A 26,593-nucleotide genomic window follows, 5' to 3' on the forward strand; every position below is an offset into this window, starting at 1 on the left:
GAGCCAGGAGAATTCAGGAGAGAGGGAATGATCTAGTGCTTAGAGCATGGCTGTTGGTCTCCAAGGCTTAGCACTGCCCATGCTGCAGCAGCTTTTGTGTAACCCTGGACCTTTCACTTGGCTTTGTGTCTGTGATGGGGGATAACAGCATTTTCTCCCTTCCACATCCTGCTCCCCACAATCTAATGACTTAAATAGAAACAGGCAAAGGAGAAAGCACTCTTTTCTTGATAATTTTCTCTGAAATATCTCTGCTGCAGTGCGTGTTGAAAAACTTGGGCATTACAACAGAGATTTCTCTGTTTTACAGTCTGCATCACTCAAGATCCGTCTCTTTGAGAAGGCTTTCTTCAGTGCTGGCTGGTGCAAGGAGGTGTAGATTTCTTTCTGCAAACTGTACCAGGTACTCTGAATGTCTATCCAATGTGACTTCCTACAGCCAGAGAGCTCTTTATCTTTGTACCAAAAGTTGGGGCAGACTTGGGAATGACAAAAGTCTTGTCCATAGAAAAAACAAAACAGCCTACACTAAATCCTGGGGGTGAAAGGGGAACCATTGTATATACAAAGTAGCAGGTAAAGTAAGAACTGTGAAGCTGTAATTTTTTAGAATTAATAGTTCTAGCAACTCATTTCTAAAAATACCAAAACTAGGGGAGGTATTTATACCTCAACTTTAGGCATGTCTCTCAACTGGCTAAGTTAGTCACTTTATATCTCCTCTGCAGTAAGATGAGAGGTTTCTGGCTGATCCTATGCAGCAGGACTTCAGTGCCCTGATTTATTCCGTGGACAAGCCTATGATTATAAAGGAATAACAGACTACTGGCCTGAATTGTGGACTTAAAGTCAGGTGATGTGACTCCACTGCTAATGTCTCTGCAAGTTCATTAGGTAACTCAATGTGCTAGAATTTCATAGGTATATGCAAAATCCTGTTTTTGAACCTTCTGTGAAATGCCTTTTTTCATGATGTGATAGCTCAGAAGACTTGATGTGAGAGGTGCCTTGTGGTCACTTGTTTATCTCTTGCTGAAATACCTGATGTCTTTACAGTCATTATGTTACTTGGTAGCTAGTGTCATAACCAGAAGAAGGAAGAAAAGGGACCAAGTGAGCCATGGAGACTGAACTACCAATCTCCATCTCTTGAGATCCATTCTGTAATAATGGCAGAGAAGACAAACAGGTAGGAGAACTTGTATTGCTGTTATCTGTGATGTGCATGATCTCTATTATTTTGCTTTATGTAGAAGGTCAGCTCTTTCTACAAAGTGAGTGTGAACTACAGACCTAGCTGGTTAATCTATATGGTGCTACTTGTTCTTCAGCATTGTTTTTTACATGATTGGTATTAGTTGCATGTTTTGAGGAAAAACTGTCATTTTGCTTTCAGGGAAGTTATCATAGTGAGTAAGCTCAGCAGTAGCAGCAATAAACAACTTTGCATCTGTAGACAGAACATGTACATGTAGCTTGTGGTGTGACTACAAGAAGAGATGATTCACCATGTAATATGTTCCTTTGCTAATAGGTCTCTCATGTATCTCATCTCACCAGTCAGAAATAATCTATTTTTATGTCCAGGGTTAATGCTTGTAGTCCAGCCTTTTCTTTCGTTGCAAGAATATGTCCCTCACCTCATTTGACTATTTTAATCTTCGTTACTGTTGTCCACCTTCTTATGTCTTCTGTATGAGGTTTCTGAGGCTGTATGCAACCAGTCAGGGAATCCCAACATGTACCTACAAAGAGTTTTTGTTTGCCTGACACTTCTGAGCCCAGTTCAGAGATCATGTGGGTGCTAGGTGAACTCTCAAAGGCTGGGTAGGGCAGCCACATGCATTCTTTCTTTAATTCTTTGCTGATTTTCCTTGTCTGCTTTTCCAGTTGGGTTTTCCTGCTTCTAAGCCCCATAGTTTTCTCCCATATTTGTTCTGTTTCTCTTGTTTGTTTCTGCTCATTGCTTGATACTTGGTATTAGAATGCTATTTGCGATGTCTAACCTTGCAACTCTCATTTTGAAAGGTTTATTGCTTTAATACAATGTTAGAATTCCAACAAGCAAGTGGTAAAATAAACATGCCAGAAGTGCATACTTTTTTTAAAGGAAGCAGAACATTTTTGCAAATATTTTTAAAGAATATTCTTCAAATAATGTTCTATGGGGAGATATGGATGAGCTATTCTATTACACCATTAGGAGCTTATGTATTTGAGTAGATGTTCTGAAAGTGAAATTGTCTGTAGTGTTGCATCTGTGTTGCACTGTTAGTCTAAGGGTATCAGAGAAGCAAGTTGTTAGGGAGGGGTAACACCTTTGCTCAGACCAGGTAAAGTAGTTGGGAAAAGGGGAGATAAGTCAAGGCACACAAGATCTGTACACAGTCAAAATGACTGCCTTAAGTCACTCTTCAATCTCAAATATGCTATCAGTAGAATAACCATATATAACAATAATGATAAGTAACGATATCTTAAATTCTGAAGAGCTGGACAAACTGAAAGGAAGCTGACAGAGAGTTCCTCAACGCTGTGTAGGTCAGTACAAGTGCACAAAAAGCAGAGAAAAGAACATGGATTGTTTTATAAATTTTAGATGTTTCATTAAGGGATCGAGTTAGATGCATGGTTAATATCTCAATCTCTAGTTAAGTGTGGGGACATTATTTGAACTATCGTGCAGTTTAAACAGCAGTAAATTGTATTTTGGTGGTCTGAAGATTTTAAAGACTAAACTACACTACCATGGGAGCACAGCAAGACAGAAGGCAGTGTGAAGATGAACATGGATCTTGTAAACTTTATGATCATGATGAGTTTCTTTACTTATTTTTCCCAGTCCAGAGAAAGAAGTTTCATCATTCACGTGGGATTCCAGAGGGAAAAGCATTGTGCACTTGCACTTTTCTATCATGAAAAAACATGTCACCTAACAAGTTCACTTTTCTTAAACAAGCAAATGATTCTTCAAAGAGGCGTTAACAATGTAATTTACAAAACTCTCCCAGCAAAAACAATATCAAGTACAATATTTATCTGCATTGAGTCAGACAGCTTTGCAAATGAGCTTCAAAAGCCATTCAGGAGCACCACAAATACAGATGCTGCAGATGAATCAACAGTTTGTTCCTAATGAAACAAAGTATTATCAGCACATTAATCAATCTAATCAAACGGAGAAATCATTCACTGAAAAAATAGTTCTGTAACTTCATTTGGCCTTGTGTCTGGTTGTCACATGCCTTTGTTGTAGCTTCACAGCTATCCATGCAGTGTTTGAGTTGGTTAATCAAGGAAATCAAAGAAAAAAGTTGATATTATTGGTTCGCCAAGAAAGAGGTGATAGAATAACTCTGCAGCTTTAGTCTTCTGGAATGTTGGATTTTACTCTCTCCCCCAGGGAAAGGTTACAGACCTGGGGAGAAAGGAGTCCTCTTGAAATTTGTAGAGGTGTGATTCCCTCTCTCAGCTTTGGCACTTCAGACAAGAAGTGTCATCAGTGCCTCTTTCATGCATCAGCCTTGGGCCACACAGGGGAGGCTGTGAGCAGTTTGTGATGTTTGTTCACAGGAGGCTTACGAAACATTTAGTTTATCTAACTCTGGAGCAATTACTTGCAGGATCAGGCAGGCCTGATGTATAACACCTATGGTTTGACACCTCAATACATTTTCCTGACATCAGCACAGGTTAGGTGTGTTCCTCTTAGATTATTATCTGCTTATTAATGATTTGCTGCGATACTGCCAGCTAGGATATGAAGCTGCCCAGATTTTCACGGGGAGTTCAGTGTGATCTCGAAAAATGAACCTTTGGTGATGTTCAAAAAGTTCAGTTAAATTTTTAAAAAATTATTTTGCTCTTCCCTGCATGGAAAGTCAGCTGTGCTTCAGTGCATGTGAAGTGTGATTCTCCTTTAGTTCTAGTGCCTAGGAGTCTTTTTGAAGTAGTAGGGTTTGAGCTCTCACCAGCTTATGTCTCCGAAATCCAGGGTAGTCTCAGTATGCAGTATAGTGAGGGCTGTGAAGTGCTTGTAGGCTGTGGGTCTGTTATAACCTTTGCCAGCTGTTTGAAGGAGGGGGCTGTCATCTGGAAAAAGAGCTGAGGCCAAGATCCATGAAGTCAGTCCTTGAAGGTCAGAAAAACCAGTCAGGTCACATTTGCTCTCCTCCCTGAGAATCTGGGCGACTGTATGGATGAACTAAAACAGGGGAAGTTCAGGTTAGATATAAGGAAGAAGTTCTTTACTGTGAGGATGGTGAGGCACTGGAACAGGTTGCCAAAAGAGGTGGTAAATGCTCCATCCTTAGCAGTGTTCAAGGCCAGGTTGGACAGAGGCTTGGGTGACATGGTCTAGGGGGAGGCGTCCCAGCCCATGGCAGGGGGGTTGGAACCAGACAATCTTAAGGTCCTTTCCAACACTAACTATTCTATGTTTCTATGATTCTATAAATATTTATTTCGCCAGAACAGCTGAAAACCTTAGAACTTTTTATATTTCTACACCTGTATTAAAAATATGCAGCACAATAATCACATACAAATGGTGGTGGAAAAAGTCTGCTGCAAAATGAGCAGTTTATGGAATTCGTAGCCCATCTGCTCACCTTGAACATCCCTTTTTTCCATCAGAGCAACCTCTGACTTGGAAACTGCATCAGTTTTCTTCGAGTCATTTATTATTCTAATTGTTTTCTTTTTCATTCAGGGGAAAAATGTTCTTAACCATTCTTCAAACACAGTAATGAAAAGTATGAATAATTATTAAAAAATGAGGCAGGAGTTTGAGAAATGTGAAGTATATCTAAAGTAATGATTGCAATGCTGCTACTTCCTTTGAAAATAAAAATCTGGCAATCAAAACCACTGTAAAGATGTTGAAATGCAAGAGGAAAGTTGTTTTGTTACAGATCCTGGCTGAAAGCTGAAAATGTAGTTGCAGCCAGTAGTATTATTTGCTACAGTAAAAAACCCTTGAGGAATCAGATACTGTATTTCTAAAATGGCAGTAATAAGTATGTGCTTTCTTGACAAAACTGGACAGATACAAAAGTCTGTCAAGGTGACCCAACCGAGACAATTAAAAAATGTCTTTCCAGATTGGACATCACAACTGTATTTGAGATTTATAGAAGGAAGTGGCAGTGGTGGGCCATAGTCAGTACTCCTGGTGCTAGATGTGGAAATTCCCACTGAGAGTGGGAATATTTCACCCATAGAGAGAAACCTGGTTATTGAGACACCTCTGATGCACTGCAGGATTGCTGAGTTATTAGATGTGGCAGATGAAACAAGTGTTTTTCTATGATTTGCATAAATTTGACTGTTAACAGTTTGCCAGTAAGTACAGTAAATAAATGCAGAAGTCTTGACTTTCCCTATCATGTCCCAGTTGCTACTGCTTAAGAGTCACTTGGATAAAGCATTTATTCTATAGTGGGAACCAGTCCAGCCCCATTAGGCTTTGCATGCTCTGTAGGGATTGCCAACGGAGTCAAAATAGAGTTACTAAATGGTTGAATGTTTAATCTACCTGCAAATGAAATTAACTGGACAAACCCAGAAGGATTCAGTCTAAATAATTTTCCTGAACTATGCATATAACCTAAAGTGATAGATTTTAGAAAAATACACAGTATAATTAAGAAAGTGCAGAGAAGAATAGCTCTTTTCCGTTTGTACTCACACATGTCATAACAGTCAAGCACATTAATAAAATTTTACAGGACTAATTTGGAGAAACCTTTATGCTGCCCTTGCAAAGATACACAAGTGTCTCTTATACAGTTTGCAGCCAACCAAGAAAGACAGACAAGTAATCGTGTCTTCACTCTCTGTCAAATCTGAATGACACCATGTTACATGTCCATTATGAAGTGAGAATGGACAGAGCAGAGGTAGAATGGCACTTCCCCATCAGCTTACTGGGATTGAGGATTTGCAACCTGTGGTAAAAGGAAACAGTGAGAAAATCTGCCATGAAACAACAGATCTGTATGGAATTCTTGTTCTTAAACTTCTGTATCTGAGGAGAAACATTAGGGAATCCAGAGCAGGTCCAGGAAGGGGCTAGAATAGAGAAGTTTGATTTTGTCTCTCCTTTTTGGGTTACCATCTGCTTTATCACTTACAGGATGTTAACATTCTTTAAAATAGGCAGATGGACCTCATTCAAGTTCTGACAGTAACTCTTTGTTATTGGTACAAATAGCTGCAGAGGTATTTAATTACCATTAGTAGTCATCAGTTTGCTGTGAGCTGGTGACATTCAAAATAGTGAGCAGGCTGCATTCTTTGTGTCCAGTGAGTTCATAGAAAGTTAAACCTACCTTCGACAACAGCCTCAAGCTTAGCTACCATTAACCCCTCTTCAGTTACTGGATGATGTGTTTGAACACTATGAATGATTAATGAAGGTTAAATAGTCCAGTTTCTATCTTAAAACCTTTTGTTATTGGCAAAGGGCAGGGCAACTGGCAAGGTGAGCAGAAATTCAAGTGTTCGGTTTGCACCAAATAGGTTCTTGGCAAATTTAAATTATTAGAAGAAGGTAAATTCAGGAGGAAATTGAGGGCTGGGTCCAAAGAATATAATTCTTGCAGGTTTGGCAAAATAAAATTAATCTTGCTTATGAAATTAAACTTCTCTGCTTATCTTTTTTTTTTTTTTTTCTCAAGAAACACTGCATAGTAGTGCAGTATGTAAAAATAAACAGCTCAACAAAAGAACAGCATTGGGGTTTATTTTTTTCTCCTTTCTTAGATGATGCAAACAGAAGGAAAACTGCTTGATTGCCTACTCTACCCTAATTCCTGCTCAGAATTTGGCCATCTGCAGTTTTGCAAAGGTGAGATTCACTTTTGACTCCATATATGCTTATGAATCCATGGTATAATGTTTGCCAGTTCTGCATGAGGGGATGATCCTGAAAGCCTCGGAAATTACAGGGCAAAGGTGGGTCCAGGCTTTAGGGTTTCCTTTGACCTCAGACAGTCCAGGATTGCCTTTATACCTGTGCATACGAAGCCAAAGGCAGAGACCAAGTGAAGGCAAAGCTATTCAGCCAATTCTGAGATTCAGTCTGTGGTAGGCTGATTTTTTTCTTCCTTTTTGCACATTATCATTTCAAAAAAACCTGCTGCAGGCCACTGACTTCTTTAACAAATGTCCTTTGCTGACATCTTTGCAGCTTTATTGACTACTGGAGCTTTTCAAAGAAATAACTGACTGGTAAGCAATTCCAACAATTGATAGGAAAAAATGTCCTTTTCATGCTCCTTGTTTGGAGCAAGGAGGGCTACAGAGAAAGCCTATCTGTAACAAAGTTTCACTTCTTATATTTTCACCTTTCAGAAAGAATTGTCTTTTGACAGATCCAGATCCTGTTTCCTATTTTTCCCGTAGGTGCTTTAAACACTGTGTGGCCACTGACAATGCTTCAGAGATCCTTGGGCAATCTTTATGGGTGTGGTTTAGAACTGACTCTGTTTTAAGGTTTTACCCAGTATTATGGGGGTTTTCTGTTTGTTTGTTTGTTTGTTTTGTTGTTTGTTTGTTTGTTTTCATCAGGCTTTACAGAACTTTAAACCCAGATTAGCACTGGTACTTGGGGAACCGAGAGCTCCCCTTTAATTTGAGCTGTGGTCATTGATCCAGTGGTGCTGCTGAGAGGCAGAGTCCCAGAAGGAACAGTTGTAACGCAAATGCGTATGAAAGAAAATATAATAGGATGCTAGCACAGAATACACATTTAGTGTAATACACCTGTATGCATAGGAGGAAAGAGGAAAGTCGTCTTACATATCTGTGTGGATCCCAGTCGAAGGTTGAGGCTCCTACAGCAGTTATGCAGCAGTGTTTTTGTACATGGCCACAGCCACATATTCCAACTAGGATCTCACTCATCCTGGTCCCCAGTATATCAGTGACCATGACAAAAATATGTCTGATCCACATATCTAAAAGCAAAGGATTGGTCCTTGTTTATTAGAAGTAACTATTCAGCCGTCAATAAAATGTCAACAGTGTTAAGAGTTTCCATTGTAATGTAATGTACACAGTATAAAGTATGGGATCTAAAAAACATTAGAAGGGTGTCTGATGTCTCTCTGAGTACAGCCAAGTCCAAGCTTATTTCAGTGGCATTTGTTATCTGTAGGAAGGAAGGCATATTATCCATATGTGATTCAGCGTTGATTCTTCTCTTATTTTCTGTCCAGTATTAGAACTCCAAACAACTGAATAAATGAAATCACCAGTGACAAGACTGTGCTGGCATTGAAGGAAGATGATAGTTAATTGACCACTACCCTTGTAGAGACATCATTGAGATGGGTCACAAATGACTGCTGGTCACACTCATTAGGAGCAGAATGGACATGTGTTCAGCCAGTGCACCCCTGTAAATGGGAGAGTATTATAACCACTTAGAAATATTTTTTCAGTAGCTCTGGTGTGTTTGGGAAACAATTTTATGAAAATGTCTTTGTCATGCATGTGTGCCCTCCATATTCTGTGGGTAACATCTGGACTTGCCTGGCTAATGCTTCGTGCATTGTTTCCTGTTTTCCAAAGCAATCCAGTACCTGGCCCAGTAGTAGAACAGGTAGAGCACTAATTATTAGTTAGGCGAGGCTTAGAAAGGCCCAACTGTGCCTTATGTGGCTCCCATACTCCTTCTGTAGCAGCGCATACAGGTCTAAGCAGCTTTTCTGCCTTTAGGAAATGTCCAACCCGGGGGTATATGTCTTAGAGTTAAACGGGACCTGAACTGACTTGCTGAAGTGAGGGGTGGCATGCAATTGCTCCACTTGACTCATGGAGACCTTCCTCTGCAGGTTGTTCTGCTTCGTCATGTAACTCTTGCGCTTCTTGTTTCCTGAGATACATGCTGTGTGGGAGCAGACACTGTGAGTCAGACCAGCCCTGTGTTAGACAGGCACCATGTCTGGCAGTTTAGGAAGTCAGAGTGTTTAGATGAAAATGGACATACAAGCTAAGGGCACCCCTTTAACTGTGGCAGGGATACTTATGAAAACATTTATGTGAATGTTGAAAAATATATACAGAAGTGAATTTTGAAATGGAAAATAAATACATGCATATCCAAACCTAAAAAATGGCTTGCAGCACTTCCCATCCTCTTATGACTTACCTATTCATGATCTCTGTATGAAGTACAGATAGGGAATGGCAGACTAGAACATATCATCCTTCCAAGCTCACAAAAGATGTTTTTGGCAGAGTGTGCTCTGCAGGGAGGTACCTTCACCTCTGTCTTTTCATACCTGTCTGGGAAATTTTTCAGAGTTACATGGTATGATCTGTATGTCCAAGTTTAACAGCCATCAAGACTTTCAAAGAGAAAATGATGCAAAACTCTACCCAATAAATTGATGGCTTAAAATTACTTGCCCAATTACTGTGTTTTTTCTTTTTGCCAAGCCCAGTTAATTCAGTCTTAATGACATATATAAGAAGGAGAAATGGCTAGCAAATATTCAGAAATAGATATTTAGTGTCCTATTTACTGTCCTTTTAGAAATAGGGTAAAATGTCTGTAAGTTTGGATAGACTGAAATTTACCCCATTATATAAAATAGGTAATGAACCACCTAAGGATTTATTTATACGTATAGAGTATAATATTTTAAAGAATGATTAGTTCACTTCAGCATTTCAACAGCCATTTTTTGTGGGGAGTAGTAGAATTTTAATTAGCTTCATATTCATTACTCACCTGATACATAGTCTTTAATTGCACCTCCAGTGTATTTTGCTGTCACCAAAGCTCACTTTTATTAACTGTAATCATTGAAGGTTTTATGAAGCCTATGTATGATATATGAATACCACAGTGCAAATTAATCACTCAGCCTTACAAAACTGTCATGAGCATTTGCTAGTAGGTAAGCAAATTTGGTACTTGCACTGGCATGAAAATTATGAAAGGTTGAATAAAAAAGTGGTTTATTTGACCACCAGTAAAATTCTGGTAATTAAATAGGTAAATTTTGTAAGCTGAAAGCAATTTACTCATTTTTTAAATGAAAAATGTCTTTAGAAAACCAGTTGAGTCAGTTTCTTAAAAAAAACCAAGCAAACAAATCCCCAAATCAAACAACTCCCATGTCTATTTTTTTATCATTAACAGTACCTCATTAGATAAGCATAATAGAAAAATGCCTGTGACAATTGTGCTTCTCTGTCCATGCAAAAGAAAAATACATAATTTTATTTATGTTTTTTATTACACTCTTACATGAAAGTGTTCATCACCCTTATTTTCAGAGTACGAACTTCAGCAGAAGCATTGAAGCCCAGAGGCTTCTAATCACTTTGGGGTGCAAATTCACCACCGTGAGAATTGATCCTATTACTGATGGGTTTCTGTTTCTGCTTTGTAAGTTTCTGTGTGGCCTCCTCTTCCCCTGTACTCTTACCTTTTCTGTTAGGCTTTTAAACTGAAAATCATAAAGTCATATAATTGAATTACTCGCTGCATCCTGAAAGCAGAAGCAGGGTTTTTCACAGGTGATTCTGAGAAGTTTGGGATTGTATCTGGGCAAAAGTCAGAGAAAGTCCCCATGTGGATCGATGCATCTCACTGGGGAGCTCCAAATTCACCCATCTCTGAGTGGGAATGTTTTACCCATAGATAGATAACTGATTACCAAGGCACCTCTGAATGCACTGTAGGGTTGTTAGATGTGGCAGATGAAACAAATGTCTTTCTCTGATTTGCATAAATCTGTCTGGTAACAGTGTGTCGATAAGAACACTAAATAAAATTACCCATCATGAACAGTATTGTACCTGTAGAGTTCCATTCAATTGTCTGTTCCCCATAAACTTTTTTCATCTGTTAACAATGTAGGTAGTTCATATACAAACATAAAATGATAAGTAAAAATTGAGTTGTCTGGGGACTATGCTGAAAGTACTGACCTTGCCCTTATTCAATCAAATTCCCAATAATAAGGATGTAAGATTTGCCTAGAGCAGGCTTGAACTGGGATTAAGGATGGCAGCTGTCAGTGATTTTTGCCTGCAAAGTAATGTCACTAGATGCTTCTGTCATACAGAAATGATAATAATGAAGTAATTAGCATTTGCAGTATTAATCTTACTGGGGCAGGAATTCTTTCAGAGATCTTGATTTTTCTTTAATTTCTCAATTGGCCATTAAAGAATTGTGAACTGGAACTGTATGTCATTCTCCCACTCAGAAAATGTCAGTTAAATAGAAAGATTGAAATAAGTAAGTTCTGCTTATATGCCTACAAAAGAGAGAAGCAGATGGAAGAGCTATTTGGTCTGAAATTTTTTCTCTGCTGATATGCCACCTGCAAAAATGAAGTAGAAAGTAATATCAGACAACAAGCTGTTCTCCGGTGCTTCTGACCAAGTTGCATTGAAATTAGTAAAAAAATTTCCAAAGGGAATTGCTTCAGATGTGAAATTACTAAATTGAGTTTCAGGAGTTTGTAATAAATACATACCTGATTAAGAAAAGTATGTGACTGGCTTACTGTCAGCCAAAAATTCCCTCAGGTTTTTAAAACTTTGTTGACTCTTAATTGAGAATGGCCTTTAGATGAAGTGATACAAATAAATGAAGAAGTGTCTGCAATTTCAAAATATATTGAGGCAAATTTTAATTTAAACCCAAATCTAGCTCTGTATGCTGAGGTCACATCCCAGACTCTACATAATGTCAAAGGGCTGTCACTTGGCTTTAACCCACCAATTAGAAAGGAGAATCCATCAGTTTTCTCCTCTTTGACTTCTGGAAGACCCTGTCATTATCTTTTCTCTCTTAGCGTTGCAATATTAGAAACCCATCCCTGTTGAAATTAGTGGTACAATTGCCAATGAGCAAGGTTGAGATGGTGCAAGGATGTGAGGATATTTGAATGACAAAGTTGCGGTCATGGGATTGCAAGTGTTACTAATAGTGTTTGGTAGCCTCAGATTTGGATGATAACTCCAGGGCTTCCATTTGCTCAGGATTGCTTTGCTGATCACTGTTGCTCTCACCTCTCTGTTAATATCGCTGCTGATTATTTGCATAAATGCATCATCAAGAGATAGAATCATAGAGCAGTTTGTGTTGGAAGGGACCTTCAAAAGTCACCTAGTCAAACCCCCCTGCAATGAGCAGGTATATCTTCAACTAGATCAGGTTGCAGACAAGCACCTCCAGTCTGGCCTTGAGCGTCTCCAAGGATGGTACACATACCACCTCTCTGGGCAACCTGTGCCAGTATTTAACACTCTCACTGTAAAAACTTTCTTCCTCACGTCTAGCCTAAATCTCCCCTCTTTTAATTTAAAACCATTACCCTTTGTCCTATTGCAACAGGCCCTGCTAAAAAGTCTTTCCCCATCTTTCTTGTAGGCCCCTTTTAAGTACTGAAAGGCCGCAATAGGGTCTCCCCAGAGTCCTCTCTTCTCCAGGCTGAACAAGCCCAACTCTCTGAGCCTTTCCTCATACGAGAGATGTTCCATCCCTCTGATCATTTCTGTGGCCCTCTTCTGGTCCCTCTCCAACAGGTCCACGTCTTTCCTATGCTGAGGGCCCCAGAGCTGGACGTAGTACTCCAGGTAGAGTCTCACCAGAGCAGAGGAAGATAATCACCTCCTCTGACCTGCTGGCCATGCTTCTTTGGATGCAGCCCAAGATACAACTGGCCTTCTGGGCTGTAAGCACACATTGCCAGCTCATGTCCAATCTTTCATCCACAAGTACCCCCAAGTCCTTCTCTTCAGGGATGCTCTTAACCCCTTCATCCCCCAGCCTGTATGGATACCGGGGGTTACCCCAACCCAGGGGCAGGACCTTGCGCTTGACTGTGTTGAACTTCATGAGGTTTGCATGGGCCCACTTCTTGAGCTTGTCCAAATCCCTCTGGATGGTATCCCGTCCCTCAGGCGTGCCAACTGCATGCTCAGCTTGGTGTCATCTGCAAACTTGCTGATGGCGCACTCAATCGCATGTGCACACAATCCACAAATATATTTCTGGAAATAACCCCAAACTCCCATAGTAAGTAAATGACAGTCAATCATCCTTGCAATGTTCCCAGATAATTAGCGCTGGGCCTGTCTAATTACTTCCATGAAACATGAGTTGTCATTCTTAAATTTCTGAAATATGGTCTGGGAAGTCTCAAGTAACACAGTGGTTATCCACTAGCTGGTCAAAAGTGGTGGTTAGTAAAGTTTATTAGTTGTAGTTGAATGAGGGATGGTAAAATATGGATATGGTCCTTACTTTCAAATTAATTATTTTATTATTTTATTAATTATTTTATATTACTTATTTCCACAGTAGCGATTAGCTTGTTTTAATAATATATCAATGTGATCATGTATACATGAAAAAATATACTGGTTCACTTTGCATGGGAATAGGAATGCAAAACAGACAAGTCTGTAGCAAAAGACACTAAGTAGGACTCAGAGAATTTTACAACTTCATGTTCTTTCAAGTTTCTATTTCATGACTGAAGCAACTTTTCTTGGTATGATGAGCTTTCCTTTAAGAAATGGTCCAAGGCATACATTTCAGTGATTTTTCTCAATTTGTATTATCCAGTCCTCAGCTGTGCCTGCTTTCTCTTGCTTTTTAAGCATCTGTTTGCCAGTATCCTGTAGAACCTAAAGAAATTCAAAATTTCCATTATCTAGGAAATTTCAAATTGTTTCAAAAAGATCACATTTCAAAACAATTTCTGCTCTAATCTGAGAAGACTGTATTGATGATAATGAAGGTAATTATAAAAGCTGCAAAGGTAGAAAAGAGTCTACTTTTGAGATGTGTGGAAGAGGAATAACCAGTGCAGCCTGTCTCTAGAGATCTGTTTGTGCTGTTTCCTCTGTGCATAAGACCCTGCCGGGGTTGTCAGGACCCAATGGCAGGGTGCTCTGTAATGCCATGCTGGCTCAGTTGGTTCTCTCCAGCTCCCAGGGTGTGGCACAGCTAATCCTCTTTACATTTTAATGAAGTAATTCTTCTGATTCCTTTGTTGAGGAAAGATGTTCCCTGTGCTTGCACCTGGGACCTTAGAGTAGAGGGTGCCTTTTTTCCTTGGCTTTTGCTCTACCATATGAGTTGTACAGTCAGTCTGCTCTGAGTTTAGGCTTGTTTTCCCTCTGCAGATTTCCATCTCTGAACACAGCCTTATGGTTCCGTGCTCTACAGGAGCCTGCTCTACCTTTGAAAGCTTCTCTGGAGGCTGATCAACAATCATTTTGCTGAAATTATTACATATGGCCAATTTTGTCATGTTCTTCGGTTAGCTGCTACATTTAAGTGCTGGTCTGGATTATTAAATGTTTTGGCCACATGTATGGCTGCAGGGCCAACAATGTTATTACAAAGAGAAATGCAGAGAAAATGAGACTGTCATCCTCAGATAGCTTGCAAAAGGCTGTGTCCCTTCACAACCTCTCAGTAAACTGCTTCTAAATGCACAGCTCTGTGGAAAATTATGGAAAATCAGTGGGAAATTACAAACAGTTATCCATTGCTCTAGAAATGCATTTTACATACTTGAACTGCATTAAATTCCTGGTTCCAAGACACCATTCTCTTGCCATTGCTTTAAGTAATTCTGGTAATTCATTGTCAGCCTCTACTGCAGGATAAATCTTTGCTTGAGGATATTCTCAGTTCTTCTTGGAAATCAGGGAGGAATCCTGGCATTAGTGGGATTTTGCAATGTATTTCAGTGGAACAAACATTTTGGCCCATGTTCTCCTTGACTTATTAAAACTGAAGAGGTTTGTATGAAAAGAACAGAGTCCTAGAAGAAATGGCAGATCTCCATGGGTGCTCTGCAACCTTCATTTTCTTGTGACCCTGAAGAAGCAGTCTCTGTGGGTAAAGGCAGACCCTTGCAAGAATTGCTCTTTTTTTTTGTGAACAAACTGGCTCACCATCCCTGAAATCAGGGAAATGGATTAGTCAAAAGAATTCATGTTTGTATGCAACGAATGTGTTTAAAACCACTATAGCATTCAGCTCCAAGTGTGTACTGGGATCAGGCCAAAAATGTGCCTTTCCCATGGTAGCTCCAGGAGACAATGAATCAGGATTGGATTTCTGCACAGGTAAAATAAGTCACTGGCTACCTTAGAGGGAGATTGGAGACAACAGATAATATATTTCATATGAACTATTTGTTATTCACAGACAATAATTGTTTTCTATTAAAGCTGGTAAGAGTTACAAGTCAGATTTTCTTGGTATCCCGTGGAGCTGAAAGGTTCACAGGAATGTGCTTTATTCTGTTTGATTTTTTCTAAAGAATATAAGACAGCATTTTGCACTTTAGTATAATAGTAAGTTATTAGGCTTTAGTATGGACCTGTTCTTTCCAAGTCTAGGAGGTTTGAACCTATAGACCTGGTCAGTCCCTATTTTTGATCTGTTACAGTCTTGTAAGTTAAACTCCGTGATATAAAATGCTATTTGTATGTGGCATTTGTGTCTGTATGCCCAAGGTGGCTTGGCTCTGTGACTGACATTGTTTAGTCTGAACTTTGAATGCAATGATGTGGTAATGGATTACAAAAGGACAACCTGTACTGATCTTCGAAGTGGAAGCATCACCATCTCAGCCATGCAGTTCTGTTTAACCATATATTAATTTCTGATGTACTGGAAGGGACTGGGGAACCATGTCTCTTCAACACAGCACCCCTCACATCTCAGTTCAGAGCTGTATGTAAACAGAAATGTGGCAGTTGGTCTAATTTCTTGGCACAGACAGGTTTAGCAATCCCAGTATATTAAGTACTAATGCACTTAGCATTAGTTCTTAGTGTCATGAAATCCACTGATTCCTAGAGCCACGGATAGCCTGGTTAGATGTGAGAATATATTTATACATTACTGGAAAATAGGCATTTTTTAAAGGAAGTGTTTCACATTGAACTTCACATACTTTTTATTCATTTTCAGAATGATAAACACAGAAGAATAGCTTTTTGATTTTGCACTGCAATGGCTCTGTGGGGCTAGGTAACCCTGGGATGTAAAAAGGCAAAATCATCTGTCACTGGGACAGCAGAAGAGAAAGCCTCATAAATAAACAGAATAGCTGTGACATTCATCTCATAAAACTGACAGGATGGACTGACATTTTTAGTTAAGATATTAAAATACCAGTTATTTTATGGTGTGAAATCCTTCGTGTAAACTCCAGGGTACAGACTGGAGAAAACACTGTTTGGACTTGAAAGGTAAGAAGATGTCTGGATGCTCAAGTGATAGCTGACTCAGAAGCAAGTGGGAAAGTGCTAGGCTGGTTGCTATCACTGCCATTTCTGGTCTTCGAACTACTGTGTTTCAACATTTCTGCTTCTGTAATAGTTGCACTGCTACCTCGCAACTGGCCAACCTTTACCTTGTGAGGTTTGGGTTTTCCCAACCCTCTGGGATAAGCGAACTGCTCTTTATTCTCTTTTCTTCTGAATTCATGCTCCTGCAGTCAGCTGCTCTGGCTGTTCCCTCCTCTCCCAGTTCAGGAGCCAGAGGTCTTTATAGACTCATTTCTCTGACTTAGGTATTTGAAGAAGGAACCACAAATTTAAAATTATCCTGAGCATTTTGGAAGGTAAAAATAATGATGCTTTTTATGGATTGTTATCATTATGGTTTGGTGGCAAGGATAATAGTCTAGGCATCAGAACTGGTAATGATCTCTGCTACTGCCTCTTGCATTAGTTACATCAATTCACTTCATTTCTCCATTGTTTTCAATTGCCAACAGAGGTAATTCTAGAGACCTGCTTTTGTATTAAAAGCTCTGATATATATGTGGATGCAAATTATGAAAATAACACTGTTCTTTTGTCAATGCAATCAGGAACTTTACACTTCTGAAGCACCTTGTATCCAGTGAACCAGTGCTGAAAAAGAAAATGAAGAATGTTTCTATCTCTTATTGAGATAGCATAAATATTACTACCATCCTTGAAATTATAAAGAATAATTGGAAATGCTTCCTAGCACTGGGCGGGAATTGGACAAATGCACAGATGCCTCTGGAAATCAAATCCAGGCAGAAAGGAAAATACTCCCTTGTTGTACAGAAAGGAACTGATGTTCATATGTTTGAGAATTTACACAGATCCTCATTCAGTAAGGCACAGTGGCAGTAGCCACCTGCGGATATGGCTGGGGGCACACAAGAGAACGGGTATATCCTCTACATACCAGCTGTCCCTTGCAAGAACCAGTCTCCTCTTCACCCTCCTCTGAATGCCACAAGCTAGCTTTTTAGTCTAATGATCTTAAAAAAAAAAAAATGGTTTATTTAAAAGAGAAAAACTTCCTGCAAATAATTAACTGCCAAAAATGACCACTTGGGAGTTTTATATTGATTTATTCCTCTCTTCAACAAAGGTTTCTGCTCTGTATCTTCCACTTACTACATTATCACTTGTCTATTTTACACATTGGGGTTATGAATTTGCCTTTTCAGCTGTCTTAGGCTATTTGCATATCTTGATTGTTGATAAAAATATGACAAATTGTTCTTGGCAATGTTAGGGGAAGGGCTTTAATGATAAATGGCTTTGCACTGCAAGCATATATTCCACACTTCCTATGAATGCCATCTCCTGAAAAACTCATTGCAGTCTGGTGGAACTTTTTTTTTTTTGCTTTAGCCTTAAATAAAAATTTAATAGCCATATTAAATAGCAGAGGCATCTTCCCCCCCCCCCCCCCCCCGGCCTTTTTTTTTTTGGCAGTTTTCTTCACCGCTTTTCTTTCTTTAAGAGCTTGCTTTGACAACAGGACAGTGCCCCAGATTTCCCAAATCTTAGAAAGCCTGGAAAAGGTTAATTGGAAAAGTCAGGGTTGCAGTTGGATAGTTAGTGCAGCTGTATTCTCTCTGCTGCTTGTTAGCATTTTCTTGATGCCTCAAGGCCCCACAACTCAGTGTCACTGCTGTCGCCAGCACCCTGGCTGTGAGTCCACTCCCCAGCCTCGCTGGCTCCTCATTTTTATACGCTTCACTTTGCTGAGCCACTCCAAGCTGGCGTCATCCATCTAGTCACAGCTCTCTAAGTTTGCCATGTGCACTGACCCTGTGCTGACCCTGAACCATGATACAAACTATGGGATTGTAATTAATCTCTAATTACCCACAATACCTCGCTGGGTATGCAGCCTGCTGTTCAGTTGTATTCCTAACCAATTCAGTCATCAGTGGGGCATTCAAATTCCGTACAGCTCAGTGTTTAGAAACCAATGGTTTCACGAATGTTGAGTGGCTGGGCTACTTAGAGGGCTATGTCCACCTTGCTTTGCTCAGGCAGAGCTCTCCACCCAGGCAGAGCAGAGTAAGACTCCAACTCTAGCTCAACCAATTGAAGGTGCAATGCTTGTGTTCATGTTTCACCATTCAAAAGACAACTGAGCAGGCTGCATGTGACACCAGTCATTTATCTCTATTAGTTCTCTCTTTCACAGCTAGTGTTATTTCTCCTACCAGAAAGCAGGAGGAGACTGTCATTGAGTCAGCAGATCTCGCTAGAATGTATCACTTGTCTTTTAATTTAAGTTGTACTCTTGCTTCTGTCCAAGTGATTCGATCTAGTAGGGTAATTCACTGGAAAGGTGCCCTGAGGATGCTGAGCTGAGGCAGGAAACTAGTGCTGGGATTCTGAAGTGGTGCTGCTCTTGAGGTCCCAGTTAAATCCAACCGCTAAAAGGGGAGATTTGGTTTGGCCATGACTGTAGGGGCTGCTGTGGACTGTAAATTCAGTTTCACTCTAGTTATCCACTGGGATAGGATCTTCCACTCCTTTTGTGTAGAGCATATGCAAAGCCAACATACTGCATCCCTCAGTTGCGAAATGGAGCACTCAAGAATCAAAGTACCATGTAAAAAAAGAGAAACCTTCCCTCTCTGATTCCCATTACCTCAGCTGACAAATTGTTTTCCCAAGTGTAGCTCTCCTATTTGCTTCTCATGTGTCAACTGGTTTCCCTTTCTCTCCCTTTCCATACAGGCCAGCCCTTCACATTTTCTCACCCACCCTCCCATTTTCCACCACCCCAAAATCTCTTCAGAGTTTCAGAGCGCCTTTCTTGCAGTTGGGAGGGAATATTTTGATAGGACATTACTTCAGTAGAAGACACATATTTGTCAAAACATGGAGAAGTCCCAGTTCCAGTGTCATGCCTGACAAACAAGACCAAGATCGAGCACAGACTGGTGAGGCTGCCCACCAACCAGCCAGCTCTGATATCCTGGGGTGGAGCTTTCAGGGACTTTCAGGACTGCTCTTGCTCCTTCTTGTGCAACTGGTCTCTCTTGGTTTCTGGTATCTTCCATGGGTGACAGACCTTTCCTTTGGCTCACAGGGATTTGCTGGGCTGCTCTGGCCACCATCAAAGAGGGCAGCCAGCTGCTGCATTTCACTGTAAAAACTAGAAAGAAAAAATTGTCGTAGGAAAAAACCCTACAACTGCTTTTTAGTGGAAAATTCCTAATTTTAAAAGGAAAACTAGTAAATGTATCAATATCCAGTTTAAATTACTTAGGCTCATTCTTTCTAGTATTTGCACTAGGAAGCTATCTCAAAATAATACTGTCTTGAGAAGTCTCCTGACTTTCAGTCTAAAGTTATTAATATTTTACCTGCTTTGTACCTGATAAATGCAAAATATATACATTCCAACATAAAATTTTAAATGTTCACAGTGGGAAAACATAGCTGGGTTAAAAATCATGTCATTTTTATTTATTTATGGGCTGGTACTAGCTCAGCCTGAAAGCCGACATTGAATCATTAGTAGCTGTTTCTCTATGTGACAGCTCTCTATGTGACAGCTCTTCCATGCCCAGTATCTATCAGCCACCTTGATTCCCTGATGTAACAGTTGCTGTGGTGACTGTTTTGCTCTTAAGTTGTCATGACATATGTAATGATCACGTTAAAACCTGCCTAACTTGTTTGAATATTATATATAGTAAATCTATTCTTTCCCAGCAATAACTTGCACTCCTTGTCTTCCTAGTTCTCACATGAGAGAAATGTGAGTACCAGAGAAATCTTCCTACCAGACATACTCCATGTGTGTCACTTGGTTTTAACTGGGTGGCTTATTCCTTAGGTGTTTAACAGAGCATTTACGGGAAGGAGAAAGGACGTGTCAGCAATCCCGCAAAGCCTTCAGCTTGGTTATGTGACACAACACTCCTGGGGTGAGATGCTGTCACCCAGTCAATCAGCCATTAGGCATGTAATTATGGCAACCAGCCATGAGACAGTTCCTAATTAACACATTTTTCCCAGCAAACAAATATTCCCAATGTCTGAAGCAAAATGGGTAATTAAGACATTGCCTCTATCTATATGATGTATCCATCAGTTGTCTGTTTTCCAACATCCAGCACCCATCTCTAAGAAATACCCTAGTGTTCCTATCGACACAGTTTGCCCACATACTGTCTTCTCTTTTACTTATAGATGTTTGATTCCCATACCAGGTGCTGGCAGTGTTACCACCTGCAAGACATGGCAAATACTAATAAAAAAACATCTTGAAATTTTTCACTCAGCATCTTGTAGACTTTCTCTCTTTATTTGCAATTCTAACAGATCTTGGTATTTTTCTTTAGAGGTTGTTGGTCAGTAAAGCTGTTGGATTAATGAAAAAAGATTCTGCTTACATTTACTTCAGTAATTCATGAAATGACTGTACCTGCAGCTGAGGTCCAAGGAACTGTTGTGTCTCAATGATAACTGGTTTGGTTTTTTTTTTTTCAGTGATCTTCAAATACGTTAATGTCAATTTGGGAAAATAAATGAGATTTACCCATGACCAATGTGGATGTATGTTATATGTAAACACTGGCTGCGCTTAGAGAACATGTGTCTGTTTCCAGGCCAAACTTTAAAAGAATGTGAGTAACGCTATTAAATAATCCACCCATTTGTAACATACAAATGAATGTTTCTTTCTTTCATTATGAAAATGATAACTTACTCAGTTTATGATACTGATGTGCTAGAGATTCCAAAAGAATTAAGAAAAAACCAACACCCAGTGTTTTTCAGCACCTGGCAGTGCAAGCATTTGATAAAAATTCAGGGGCCTGTGATTCCTATTTGGCCTGCTTTTGACCCCTGAACTTTGTAAAGTGATGAAATTTGAACAGGAGTATTTGTATATTTAAACAGTTGGTTTTGAAAAGCCACATGAGGCACACTTAGCACCGCCTTTTTAAAAAAATTGGCTTTCTCATTTCTATCTCTTGCATTTCTTTGTTTGTTCAGGCAGATTTCTATTATCACACATTGAGGGGTTATTGAGCGGCACTGGGAAACATATTCTGTTCTTGAATCATTTACCAGATGTATGACCTTGAACAGTAAGTGATAAGTTACTTCACTTGTGCCAGAAATGGGCATAGAAATGAGGTAAGTCCCAGCATGGAGGATGTGTGATGAGGTAATTGCCTGTAGGCATAAGCGGGGGTTTGTGGATCTGTGTTGTTATTCTGGTGTTCTTGAATAGACAGGAATTATTCCATTGATACACAATAGACCTTATTGTAAATCTGCTTATTTTGTAAGTAAGTTTGTCATGAATAGGTACCTTAGTAGATTATTGCTGAGAAGCAATATTGTGAATTCTTTTGCTCTGTTTAGAAACAAAGCCTTTCTTCGGTTAAAGATTCTCAGACATTTTTTTTTCCCCCCATCTAAATGACAAGCAGAGGTAGTTCCGGGTTTTATGGTTTTGAGTAGTTTGTATCTCAATATTACTCTGCTACTCATGATTATTTTCTAAAAGCCTCAATAACAGTTTGGTAAACTATTTTGGAAAAGAAAACAACAAACAAAATTAATCTAATTTCTGGAAAAATTACTTTTTCCCACCCCTGCTGAGGCAGCTAGTTGTTATTTATGGCCCCCAAATAAAAGGTCAGCTCTTTGTCCAAAGGTACCAATTCATTCTCTCAACAAATAGTTTTTTTCACTGTATTAATTCTCAACTCTGGAAATTAGAATTCAAAATCTGTTCTCTAGATTTTAATAAAACATTCTCTTGGTTTTGCAGCCATTCTCAAATGCTCATGTACATGTTTAGTTTTTCTAAAGTTAGTTGTTGTGTCAGGTTTGGGATCCTTAGTCTTTGTCAGTGTTTTGGCAGGCAGGAGGAAGCGGAAGGTAATTTTAATGACTACACTTACTTGTACTGCAGCGATCATTGATTTTTTCATTTGAAGGCTTGAAAAATGAGCAGTCCTAGAAAGGTTTGCCTTTCTTGAAGTTACAAGCCAGGGTGAGAGCTGCGAACATGTGAACCACTGCTCTATTTATTTTGATTACTGTGGTTGTAACCGCTGTGGTGAACCTCAGACCTTCTAAGATTTTCCTCATATGCCTTGAGTTTGGAAAAGGACCTTCACTGCCAGCAGAAAACAAATGGCAAATTCCTACTGATTAAGAAAAAAACTATTCTCCATGTTGTAATGAAAGATATATTACATTTCATTCAGCTGGTGGGGAAAAGGTTAAGACAAATCTGGAGGGAAAAGGGAAATACTCCAGCTGGCTGCAGACAGCAGGTATACAAAGCCTTGTCTCAGAAGAGAGGTGCTCTATTTAGGGGCTACAGATTTATAGCAAGAGCCTGAACAGCAGGGTTCAGTGCAGCTCAAACCAAAGGAACCTACAAAGGTTTATTAGAGGGTGACTCTTAGATGCACAGAGAGCAGGACTTGTCTGTTAAAGATAAAACTGAATGCAGGAAAGGGTGGTTGGAGTAAACCTTTCTACTGACCTTTATTGTCTGACAAGGCTGCGAGGAACCAGATATTTTCCTTTGGGCATTTTCACTGGAGTTTGGGGCTATATATTATCTATCTCAACAGATAAGCTGGGGTAAAACTCAAGATGCTAAAGGAAGAGCAAGCAGAAGTTTACTTTGGGGCCAGAAGCATCAATGATAAGCCCACTATGACCTAGTAAGTCAGCTCTAGTGATGTAATAGAAACCTACTGACAAATACAGTTCAAACGAAGGGGGAAAGATTGTCTTTTTTGTTTTGTTTTTACAAGGTATTTCTGTTGTGAGAATGGAAATTTTGGGTTGCTCCCCGTGATCATTTGAGTGACTTTTTTATACAGCCATTGAAAGGCTCTTCTGCCATATTTCCCTTTCTTTTCCTTTATTGATTTTTCTCTTTAAGACTTTAATTCACTTTTCTTCAGTTGCTACAGTAAAGAGAGAAATTCTGCAGATCACATAGAGATAACATTCCAGCCTACACTGGGTCACTCACACCTCACATAAGAATACAAGCTTCCTGCAGACAGCTAGTCCTTTCCTGCTTTTCAGGCTTTTTTTTTTAGGCTTTTTTTTTTTTTTCCCTCCCTTAGTATTTGAGTCTTAATCTTTCTTTAGACTTATCCTTCATGCTGTGTTCATCTGAAATGTGCCAATAATTGCTGCTACCTATATGTAGGTTGATCATTCTGTGCATTCCTTGTTGAAACTAACAGTGAAATAAGACATCTAAAATATGATTCTGTAGAGTTAAAGTAATATTTTGGGTGTTTGAAATCTCTTATAAATTGTTCTGTAGACAGTCAGCTTTTTAAAAGAAAAAATGACAGCAACAAGCCAACCCTAATGACATATTTCAGTGTAATGCTGTAATTTTAGCCCCTGCCATGAACTATTGCTGTTGTACAGTCAAGTATTTTGCTAGTAAATGGTGAAGTGATTTCCAGTAAGGCCCTTTCCCTTTATTCCATCCTTCCATTGGAAAAATACCCATCTTGCCATTTCTAACATATTAAAAAGAAAATATGCATCTGAAGCACATTAGACACCATGTGAGTGCCCTACAAATAATAAATAGTAAAGACGAGCTGTCATAGTTTCACCTTGTTTCTCTTCAGATGTTTTTAAAAAGGCAGAAGATGAAGGTGCTTCTTGCCTTGAAGTGGATGAAGTGTACCAAATGCATGATCTGTTTATCAGTGTTTTTACCCCATTCCTGGATGCAGGCACAGTAATGTGCAAACATATTTAATGGCCTCTGCACTAATAAGCCTTTTCCCAGGAGGCCAAATATCTTTTAAATTATCCTTTTTACTCTTCCTTCTTCCTTCCTTTTTCTCTAGTAAACTTTCCTGCTTGCTGGAAGTCTCATCCGTAAGTGATCTTTCAGTTATCTGTTGCTCATTGCAATTTATTTTCTAGCAATTTTATTCTTAACTGGTGGATGCATTTCTGTGGCTCTTTGTGGCTGACCAGCTGCAAGATTTGTTGCCATCAGTCAGCTGTCATGTAAGAATTTTTTACAGGATGGGTCAATAGGAAAAAGTGGTCAGTGGCTACACTAATGATTGTGTCAGTGCTGGGGAAGCAGTACCTCAAACCTCTGCACCGCTGCAGACTGAGCGCACTGGCAGAGAGGACAAGGACTGCCATACAGATTTCCACATCTTGTGGGGCCTTCGTTTCTGAACTTGGGAGGCATATATCAGAATTGAGCTCTGGAGCACTAAGCCATAGAACCTTCATGGCTGGCAAGTGTAGGGCCGGAAACTCAGATGAATAGAGCCCTAAATGTTTTTTTTGTTTGATGCTCATGCTTAACAGAAAATGATGAATCCATTAGCAAGTCCTTCTGCTGCCAAAAGAAACAGACTTGCACTTCTAAATTGTTTTCATTCTGTGCTATCAAGCCACTGCATGGTCAGCTTTTGCAAAGCTGACAGTCATCTATCACTTAAAAATATTTTTTAGAGGTACAGTTGTCTTTGTCTTCAGTGTGTGTATGTTTCTGCTTGAAAGTGTCTTATTAAAATATACTGACCTCATTGAGCACCTCAAACAAAATCCATAGTGGGAAATGTCTTGTTTTGTGTTTACTTTGAATTATTTCAAAGTTTGTCACTAGTTTCACAAGACAATGAGGCATTTGGAGTGATTTTTGGCTGTGATGATGTGTCAGAGAGACTAGACAGCTCTTACAGTATATGACGTGAAAAATGTATCGGTGGAGAGTGGACCAGGGTGGTTCTGAATACGTAAAGGGGCAAGAACATCTCTGAGTCTGATCATGCTTACTCAGGGAAAACTCCTTGTAGTCCTCAGTACCCCACTGAAAGCAGTAGGACTCCTGAATATGTACAGGATCCAAGATCAGATGAGTAATGTCTCTAAACCAAAAATGTCCTAAACTAAAGATTTTTTTTTCTTTTTTTTTTTTCCCCCACAAGATACTTTATCCAGCATAGTAAAAACAAGTGTATTTATAGCCTAGGTTATGCTTTGTTTTGTGGGATGAAAAACGCATTTTAGAGTTGGCCCCTTTCCTGAACAGATGTTACTGGCCTGGGTGAATAACTTATTCAAGCATATGATTTAACAGAATTGAATGAGAAATTTTGCCAAACTCAATTCTGACTAAAACTGAAATCTTTCACCACTTTTCTTCCCCCTGTCTTATATGTTCTGCTGTTCAATTCATCCCAGTCTCTGTCTTCTGGCTATGGCTATTCAGGGGTTACAGCAACCCCTTTAGTTTCAGATTTACATTATTCCCATGCAAGAAAATCTGCAAGTGATTCTTCCCCTGCTCTTCCCACTCCTCCCACCCCCCCTTTAATTTAAGTATAATTCTTCCTAGAAAAAACGGCTGTCAGAGTAACATCAGGGGCTTCAGTGTTTGTCTCTAACTGATTTCTCACATCAAATGTGTTCAGTTTGCTGGTGCAAAGATGTTTCTTTCTAATTGCCACTGCTTCTAGCTCCAGCTGGCTGCTTTCCTTCTTGCACATTATCACCAGTATTTAAGGTTTTGCAGGTCAAATTAGACTCACAGTGGCATCTGTGCCACCCATTCCTTTCAGAGCAACTACTCAGGTGTGGCTGAATGCAGTTAGGTAAACAGTCCTCTCTGTGCAAGAGGGGACAGACTGGATCTCCTTCTCTCTTGGCTTTGATGGATCCAGGGTCTAACAGGTCTAAAAAGCAAAGAAATGGGTTTGTTGTCAAAGCCTGCGCTGAATTAGGGGCAAGGAACAGATTTTTTTTAATTGAAATGGGAACAGAAAGGTTTCACTGAGCAATAGTACCAAAGCAGCTTGGTAAGGAACAAGATCCTGGCTGTGGTGCTTTTTCACCCACCTGAGATATTATAACTACCTCCCAACATTACTCCAAAGCACTAACCCAAAGCTGCAGTGTATAATTAATTCTGAAGCTGTTACTGAGGTAAATGCTGTAGAGAGGAAGGATTTTTCTTTTTCCCCTTCAGGGGATGTCCTCAGTGTTGGGGTCTGTGTCAGAGTGCAGGAAGGCAGATTTTTCTCATGCCTGCCACCACACCTGCTCATCACTGAAGTCATCAGCACCATGTGTAGGTGAGAGCATAAATGCATGGAGCACTACTTCAAAAACAGTGATGCAATGGCGTAGCAATGTCACTGTCAGTGGTGCCTTTCCAACAACTGAGATCGTCCACCTGAACTATCAAAACCGTTCGAGAAATTGGTAAGGGGGCATGTTGTCCTTGGCCAAGCCTGGTGCTGTAGAA

General features: G+C 39.7%; 1 long non-coding RNA gene across 3 annotated transcripts in view; it reads left to right on the forward strand.

Annotated features, from left to right (window-relative positions):
- The first annotated feature begins 311 nt into the window (after positions 1–311).
- The window catches only part of LOC115612279, a 46,148-nt gene continuing 19,866 nt past the window's right edge, over positions 312–26,593 (forward strand). For all 3 annotated transcript variants that reach the window (XR_003992926.1, XR_003992928.1, XR_003992927.1), the window contains exons 1-3: positions 312–403; positions 729–1,189; positions 6,766–6,850. This is a non-coding gene — a long non-coding RNA (uncharacterized LOC115612279). The remainder of the gene's footprint in view (positions 404–728; positions 1,190–6,765; positions 6,851–26,593) is intronic.

Source organism: Strigops habroptila, chromosome 8, assembly GCF_004027225.2.
Source record: "Strigops habroptila isolate Jane chromosome 8, bStrHab1.2.pri, whole genome shotgun sequence".
In the NCBI taxonomy this organism is placed as follows: domain Eukaryota; kingdom Metazoa; phylum Chordata; class Aves; order Psittaciformes; family Psittacidae; genus Strigops; species Strigops habroptila.